The 8,420-nt window shown below is 67.7% G+C and overlaps 1 non-coding gene across 1 annotated transcript; it reads right to left on the reverse strand.

Annotated features, from left to right (window-relative positions):
- Positions 1 to 720: 720 nt before the first annotated feature.
- Positions 721 to 793, reverse strand: TRNAR-CCG (transfer RNA arginine (anticodon CCG)). The gene has a single exon. It is a non-coding gene; the product is annotated as a tRNA-Arg (tRNA).
- Between the last annotated feature and the right edge of the window lie 7,627 nt (positions 794 to 8,420).

The raw sequence follows: 8,420 nt of genomic DNA on the forward strand, positions 1-8,420 counted from the left end.
GACTCGAGAGGGACATGGGAGTGGCACAAAGGGAATGTGGGGACACACACACACACACACATATCGTGGGTGCCCATGCCGGTCCCTCCGCCCCCAAAACCCCTTGACCCGCGTGTTCCTTCCCCCCCCCGCAGGCCCTGGGGCTCCACAGCCACTCGGGGGAGTCCCACTCGGAGGGACACGGCACCCCCTGGGAGCTGCTGGCCGTGCTGGGGGGGCTCTACGGGGGCTTCGTCCTGGAGAGGCTGCTGGGGGACCTGGGAACACCCCAGGAGGAGGTGAGGACCGGGGGGGGCCGGGAGACCCCCTCGGGAAGGGCTGGGAGGCAATGAAGGACCCTGAGACCCCCGGGGAGGAGCTGGGGGGTGCAGGCCCTGGGGAGCCCTTTCCGGGAGGGAAATGGGGTTGGGGACCCTGGGCATCCCCAGAGGAGGGGGTGGGGGATCGCAGTGGGGCTCGGAGGGGATGGGCAGGGAGCGGTTCGGGGGGGCCGTAGGGGCGGTTCAATTTGGGGGGGCAGCGGCGGAGTTGGGGGGTTCAGCGAGGCGGCAGGGGGGTCACGGAGCGATGTGGGACTGGGGATGAATCTCTGACGTGGAGGTCTCTAACCCCCTCCCCCCCCAGATAAAGGATGGAGACCCCAACGCCGACCCCACCCGGAGCACGCAGGACCTGCAGGGCCACGGTACGACCCCCGCCCCGCCCCGGTAAAAGGGGACCCGACCCAGGTGGGACTCGAACCCACAATCCCCAGCTCCGGAGGCTGATGCCTTGTCCATTAGGCCACTGGGCCGTGCGGCTGCAGCCGCGCCGGGAGCCTGCTGGGGGGGCCCCGAGACCCCCCCCGGGAACCCCCAAGGACCCCGAGGGACCCCCCGGGAACACCCCAGGACACCCCGGGACTCCCCGGGAACCCCTGGGAACTCCTGGGAACCCCCTGGAACCCCGAGGGACCCCTGAGAGGACCCCCTGAGGCACTCCAGGAACCCCTGGGACCCCTGAGGGACCCCTGAGGGACCCCCGAGGGACCCTGCATGCTGGGGGTGGGACTCGGGGGACACGGGTGGGGGCTGGGGGTGACAGCAGGTGACCTGTGGGTGACCTGTAGGTGACCTGTAGGTGACCTGTGGGTGTCCCCAGGTGACCCCGGGTGACCCCTGGGTGTCTGTGAGTGACCGTGGGTGCTCTCAGGTGGCCTGTAGCTGTCCTAGGGTGACCTGTGGGTGTCCCCAGGTGACCCACAAGTGTCCATGAGTGACTGTGGGTGTTCTCAGGTGGCCTGTAGTTGTCCTAGGGGTGGCCTGTGGGTGCCCCTGGGTAACTGTGGGTGCCCGTGGAAGTGACCAGGTAACTCGTGGGTGACCTGTGATTGACCCCAGGGGACATCTGAGTGACTCCGAGGGAACTTTGGGTGACAGTGGGTGTCCCCAGGTGACCTGTGGGTGTCACTGAATGGCCTGTGAGTGTTCTCAGGTGACCCTGGGTGACCCGTGAGTGTTTGTAGGTGACCCCGGGTGTCCCTGGGAGACTCGTGGGTGTTCCTGGGTGACCTGTGGATGACCCGTGGGTTTCTCCAGGTGACCCGTGGGTGTCTATAGGTGCCTGTGGGTGATGGTGGGTGACCACAGGTGACCTGTGGTTGTCCCCAGGTGGTCCGTGGGTGTCTATAGGTGCTTGTGGGTGACCCGTGGGTGTCCCGTGGGTGCCCTATGATGACCCCTGTCCCCCTGGTCTCTCCCCTGTCCCAGCTCTACCCCTGCAGTCCCTGGCGGTCTCAGTGGGTGACACTGCCCTGTCTCTCTGTCGCCGGTCCCAGCCCTGTGCCCGGTGCAGTCCCTGGCGGTGTCAGTGGGTGACACGGCTGTCTCTCTCTGTCCCCGCTGTGTCCCCGGGTTCGGCTCTGTCCCTGGCTGGTGCCTGTAGGTGACACCGCTCTGTTTCTGTGTCCCCGCTGTGTCCCGGGGGCAGTCCCGGTCGGTGTCGGTGTGTGACGGGGGTGTCTGTGTGTCCCCAGGTGCTCCCCGGGGGCAGTCGCAGTCGCTGTCGGTGTCGGTGGGAGGTGCCACTCACTACCTGGCTGACAGCTCGGTGTGGGGGTGTGACAGGGGTGTCTCTGTGTCCCCAGGTGCCCCCCGGGCGCAGTCCCAGTCGGTGTCAGGGGTGACAGGGCTGTCTGTGTGTCCCCGCTGTGTCCCGGGGGCAGTCCCTGTCGCTGTGGGTGTGTGACGGGGGTGTCAGTGGGTGACGGGGGTGTCTGTGTGTCCCCGCTGTGCCCCGGGGGCAGTCCCTGTCGCTGTGGGTGTGTGATGGGGGTGTCAGTGGGTTATGGGGGTGTCTGTGTGTCCCCAGGTGTGTCCCCAGGTGCCCCCCGTGTGTCGCTGTTGGTGTCGGTAGGAGGCGCTCTCCATCGCCTGTCGGACGGGCTGGGTGTCAGTGGGTTATGGGGGTGTCTGTGTCCCCAGGTGTGTCCCCAGGTGCCCCCCGTGTGTCGCTGTTGGTGTCGGTAGGAGGCGCTCTCCATCGCCTGTCGGACGGGCTGGGTGTCAGTGGGTTATGGGGGTCTCTCTATGTCCCCAGGTGCCCCCCGTGTGTCGCTGTTGGTGTCGGTAGGAGGCGCTCTCCATCGCCTGTCGGACGGGCTGGGTGTCAGTGGGTTATGGGGGTCTCTCTATGTCCCCAGGTGCCCCCCGTGTGTCGCTGTTGGTGTCGGTAGGAGGCGCTCTCCATCGCCTGTCGGACGGGCTGGGTGTCAGTGGGTTATGGGGGTCTCTCTATGTCCCCAGGTGCCCCCGTGTGTCGCTGCTGGTGTCGGTAGGAGGCGCTCTCCATCGCCTGTCGGACGGGCTGGGTGTCAGTGGGTTATGGGGGTCTCTCCATGTCCCCAGGTGCCCCCGTGTGTCGCTGTTGGTGTCGGTAGGAGGCGCTCTCCATCGCCTGTCGGACGGGCTGGGTGTGGGGGTGTGACGGGGGTCTCTCTATGTCCCCAGGTGCCCCCCGTGTGTCGCTGTTGGTGTCGGTAGGAGGCGCTCTCCATCGCCTGTCGGACGGGCTCGCTCTCGGCTCCGCCTTCGCCACCTCGGGCAGTGCCGGGGCGGCCGCGGGGGCGGGGCTGGCGCTGCACGAGCTGCCGCGCGCGCTCAGTGAGGGGCGGGGCCTCAGGGAAAGGGGCGGGGCCTGGGGATGGGGCGGGGGCCATACAGCGGGGAGGGCGGGGCATGGGGCATGGGGGCGGGGTCTCGGGGTGCAGGAGGGTGCGGGTTGGGATTGGGGGTGCAGGGGGTTTGGGGGTGCGGGAGATGGGATTGGGGATGCAGGGGGTTGTGTGGGGTGCCCAGGGTGGGGGTGGGATTGGGGTGCAGGGGGTTTGTGGGGTGCGGGAGGGTGCGGGATGGGATTGGGGGTGCAGGGGTTTTGGGGGTGCCCAGGGTGGAGGTGGGATTTGGGGCGCAGGGGGTTGTGCAGGGTGCCCAGGGTGGGGGAACTGTGGGAGATGCGTGGTTATGGGGGTGCGTGGTTATGGGGTGCATGGTTGTGGGGGTGCGTGGTTATGGGGGTGCGTGGTTATGGGGGTGCAGGGTCGGGGGTGGAGGGGTCGCGGGGTGCTCGGTGGGGGTGGGACAGGCCGTGCGGGGTCAGGGGTGCCGGGTCAGGGTGCCGGGTGGGTGCCGGGTGGGTGCCGGGTGGGGCGGTGGGTCGGAGGGCGGGTGCCGGGTTTGGGGGCCGGGAGGGCGGGCAGGGGGTCCCGCGCGTGGGACGTCACGGTGTGCCCAGCATGCCGCGGGCAGTGGGTGCCGTGGGGGGGGGTCTCAGTGTCTGTGTCCCCCCAGGTGACGCGCTGGTGCTGTCGCGGTCGGGGCTGTCCCCGCGGCGGGTGCTGCTGCTGGCCCTGGCCGGGGCCGTGCCGGTGGTGCCGGGGGCGCTGGCGGGGCTGGCGCTGGGCACGGCCCCCGCTGCCCGCTCCTGGCTGGGGGCGCTGGGCGGGGGGCTCCTGCTGCACCTGGCGCTGTGCCACATGGTGAGGGGGCACGGGGGGCTCGCGGGACGCGTGTGCTGCGCGTGGGGCCGGGGGCACGGGGAGGGCGGGGGGACACGAGTGCCGGGTGTGCCCCACGCGCTGTGCCGGGCGTGCCAAGCCGTGTGTGCTGGACGTGCTGTGCCGTGTGCCAGGTGTGCCGTGTGCCAGGTGTGCCACGGTGTGCCATGGGTGCCAGGTGTGCCATGGGTGCCGTATCACATGTGTCATGTGCTGGACATGCTGTGCCGTGTGCCAGGTGTGCCAGGTGTGCCATGGGTGCTGTATCACATGTGTCATGTGCTGTACCAGCTGTGCCAGGTGTGCCAGGTGTGCCAGGTGTGCCGTATCACGTGTGTCATGTGCTGGACATGCTGTGCCAGGTGTGCCGTGTGCCAGGTGTGCCAGGTGTGCCATGGGTGCCAGGTGTGCCAGGTGTGCCATGGGTGCCATACCACGTGTGTCATGTGCTGTACATGCTGTGTCGTGTGCCAGGTGTGTCGTGTGCCAGGTGTGCCAGGTGTGCCAGGTGTGCCATGGGTGCCGTATCACATGTGTCATGAGCTGGACATGCTGTACATGCTGTCCAGATGTGCCAGGTGTGCCATGGGTGCCATACCATGTGTGCCATGTGCTGTGCCAGCTGTGCCAGGTGGGCCAGCTGTGCCATATCACATGTGTCATGTGCTGTACATGCTGTGCCAGGTGTGCCAGCTGTGCCAGGTGTGCCGTGTGCCAGGTGTGCCAGGTGTGCCATACCACGTGTGTCATGTGCTGGACATGCTGTGCCCGCTGTGCCAGGTGTGCAGTGCCACCTGTTTCACGTGTGCCAGCTGTTCCACCCGTGTCATGCCGTAACCCCCCATATTCCCCGCTCCCCGCCCTTCATATCCCCCACTCACCCTGTGTCCCCCAACCCAGGTCCCGGCCATGCCCCCTCAGTGCCCCTGAGACCCCTGTGACCCCAGTGACCCCCCGTGTCCCCGCAGGTCCGCCAATGCCCCCCGTGACCCCCCGTGTCCCCGCAGATCCTGCCATGCCCCAGTGCCCCCTGTGACCCCCGTGTCCCCATAGGACCCCCAATGCCCTCCCGTGACCCCACGTGTCCCCGCAGGTCCCGGCCATGTCCCTCAGTGCCCCTGTGACACCCCTGTGTCCCCTGTGACCACCGTGTCCCCATAGGTCCCGCCATGCCCCCTCAATGCCCCCTGTGACCCAGCAATGCCCCCGTGACCCCCGTGTCCCCACCAGGTCCCAGCCATGCCCCCCGTGACCCCCCGTGTCCCCCATGCCCCTGTGACCCCCAATGCCCCCGTGACCCCCCGTGTCCCCGCAGGTCCGGCCATGCCCCCAATGCCCCCGTGACCCCCGTGTCCCCTGAGGTCCCTGCCATGCCCCCAATGCCCTGTGACCCCCAATGCCCCCGTGACCCCCGTGTCCCCGCAGGTCCCGGCCATGCTGTCGGAGCGGGCACGGCCCCCGTGGGCGCTGCTGGGGGTGCAGAGCGTGGGGCTGCTGGGGGTGGGGGCTGCTGCTGCTGCTGGTGCTGGGCGAGCAGCGGGGGGGCACTGACCCCACTCCACGGCACCCCGGGACCCCCCGGCACCCCCCGGGCCCAGCGATCGCCTGGAATCGACTGGAACCGACTGGAACCGCCTGGAATCACCTCCTGAAATCACCTGGAACCGACTGGAATCAGCTCCTGGAATCACCTGGAACCGTCTGGGACTGCCTGGAATCACCTCCTGAAATCACCTGGAACCGACTGGAATCAGCTCCTGGAATCACCTGGGACTGCCTGGAATCACCTGGAACTGTCTGGAATCACCTCCTGGAATCACCTGGGACTGCCTGGAATCACCTGGAACTGTCTGGAATCACCTCCTGGAATCACCTGGGACTGCCTGGGATCACCTGGAACTGCCTGGGATCAGCTCCTGGAATCAGCTGGCACCACCGGGGGTCGTCCCCCCCCCCCCCGCGCCGCCCCCTTTGGCTGACAGAGGGCAGAGGAAAAGCCCTCCCGGCCGGTTTGGGGCTGGGATGGCAGGGCAGGGGCTCCAGGGGGTCCGGAGCCCCTCAGGGAACACCCCCTGTGCCCCCAGCCAGGGCTCGGTGACTCAAAACAAGGTCCATCCACCCCCAGTTTGTCCGAGCCTGCAATGGGTGGGGGGCTTTGGGACCCCCTCGGGATTGGGGGCCTTTGGGACCCCCTCGTTCCTCCTCCTCCCCCTCCTGGGGCACGGGCAGGGCCTGGAGCTCCTCCGGAGCGCTGGGATTGGGGGGGCCGGGTCTGGGGGGGCTCCCGGCGCAGCCTCGGGGGGGTCCCACAGCTCTGCCCTGGAGAGCAGGCTGGGCACCCTGGGGGGTCACACTGGGAGGTCACACTGGGAGCCACACTGACCACACTGACCACACTGAGGGCTCACACGGGTGGGGGTCACACTGGGGGGTCACACTGACCACACTGACCACACTGAGGGGTCCCACTGACCACACTGAGCACACTGGGGGGGTCACACTGAGGGGTCACACTGAGCACATTGAGGGGTCACAGTGACCACACTGACTGACCCCACTGAGGGGTCACACTGAGCACACTGAGGGGTCCCACTGACCGACCCCACTGAGGGGTCACACTGAGGGGTCACACTGAGGGGTCACAGTGACCCCACTGAGGGGTCACAGTGAGGGGTCACACTGAGCACCCTGGGGGGTCACACTGAGGGGTCACACTGAGCCACACTGAGGGGTCACACTGAGGGTCACACTGAGGGGTCACACTGAGGGGTCACACTGACCACACTGAGGGGTCACACTGACCACACTGAGCACCCTGGGGGGTCCCACTGAGCACATTGAGGGGTCCCACTGAGGGGTCACACTGAGCCACACTGAGGGTCACACTGAGGCCACACTGAGGGGTCACACTGAGTCACACTGAGGTCACACTGAGGGGTCACACTGACCACACTGAGGGGTCCCACTGAGCACACTGAGGGGTCACACTGGGGGGTCACACTGACCACACTGACCACACTGAGGGGTCCCACTGAGGGGTCACACTGAGGGGTCCCACTGAGCAAACTGAGGGGTCCCACTGACCCCACTGAGGGGTCACACTGAGGGGTCACACTGACTGAGCACACTGACTGACCCCACTGAGGGGGTTTGGAGGGATTGATGTGCAGTTAACGGGGCTGGGGGTGGTGAACGTTGTGCTGCAGAGGCAGGGGGGCAGCACAGCCACCCCAAAACCTGCACTCACTGCACAACCCCCTCTGAAACCCACAAAAAACCCAGAAAGCCCTGAGGCATCACCCCCATAGGATGTAGGGTCCCTGTGGGGTGCAGCCCCTTTTTTGGGGAGTCCAGGACCCCTTTAGCACCCCCCCCATTGTGTTCACTCCCTTTTGGGGGAGGGGGCTCCGTGTTCCCAGAGTCCGCGGGACCCCCATGAGTTGCTGGATTCCCGTGGGGTGCGACCCCTTCTAGAGGGGTCCGTAACCCCTCCCGACCCCCCGCCGTGGGGTGCGGCTCTTTTGGGGTGGGGGGCAGAGCCCCTGTACCCCCGAGGGGTTCCCCCCAAAAAGAACACCCAACTCGGGGGTCGCGGGGTTGGGGACAGAGCCCCTGTACCCCCGAGGGGCTCCCCCCCCAAAAAACCCAACGTGGGGGTCGCGGTTCGAGCCCCGCCCGGCCCTGGAGGACCGTCCCTCTCTATGGTAGCGGCGGGCGCGGCCGGAGCGGCTCCAGGGGTGCCGCTCTGGCGCCACTTCTACGTCACTTCCGGCGCGTCTGTGTCGGCGGCGGGAGCGGGGTCCGCGCGGAGCGGTGAGGGGGGCGGGAATTTTGGGGGGATTTGGGGGCGTTTTGGGGGCTGGGGAGAGGGACGGGAGTGGGGGGCTGAGGGGTCCGCAGGGATGGGAGGAGGGGGCGGGGAGTCCCTGGGGGGCTGTGGAGGGATGGGGGAGTGAGGGGAGGTTTGGGGGTCCCTGAGGGGAAGGGGAGATGGGATGGGGGTGAGGGGGCGTTTTGAGGGGGGTCGAGGGTCTCCTGTGCAGGAGGGGATTTGGAAGGGGGATGGGCTGAAGGGAGGTTTGGGGAGGTTCATTTTGGGGTGGGGGGAGATTTGGGGATATCGGAGGTCTTGGGGGAGATGGGGGGCTGAGGGGGTTTTGGGTGGCCCTGGGGGTGTGGGGGGAGGTTTTGGGGGCCCTGGGGTTGTGGGGGGAGGTTTTGGGGGGGCTGAGGGGAGGTTTGGGGGCCCTGGGGGTGTGGGGAGGTTTGGGGGGCTGAGGGGGATCTGGGGGTCCCTGGGGTGTGGGGGGAGGTTTGGGGGGCTGAGGGGGATCTGGGGGTCCCTGGGGTGTGGGGGAGATGGGGGCTGAGGGTGTGGGGAGGTTTG

The sequence above is a fragment of the Myiozetetes cayanensis genome, unplaced genomic scaffold, assembly GCF_022539395.1.
Source record: "Myiozetetes cayanensis isolate MyiCay16 unplaced genomic scaffold, myiCay2020 scf48, whole genome shotgun sequence".
Classification (NCBI taxonomy): Eukaryota; Metazoa; Chordata; class Aves; order Passeriformes; family Tyrannidae; genus Myiozetetes; species Myiozetetes cayanensis.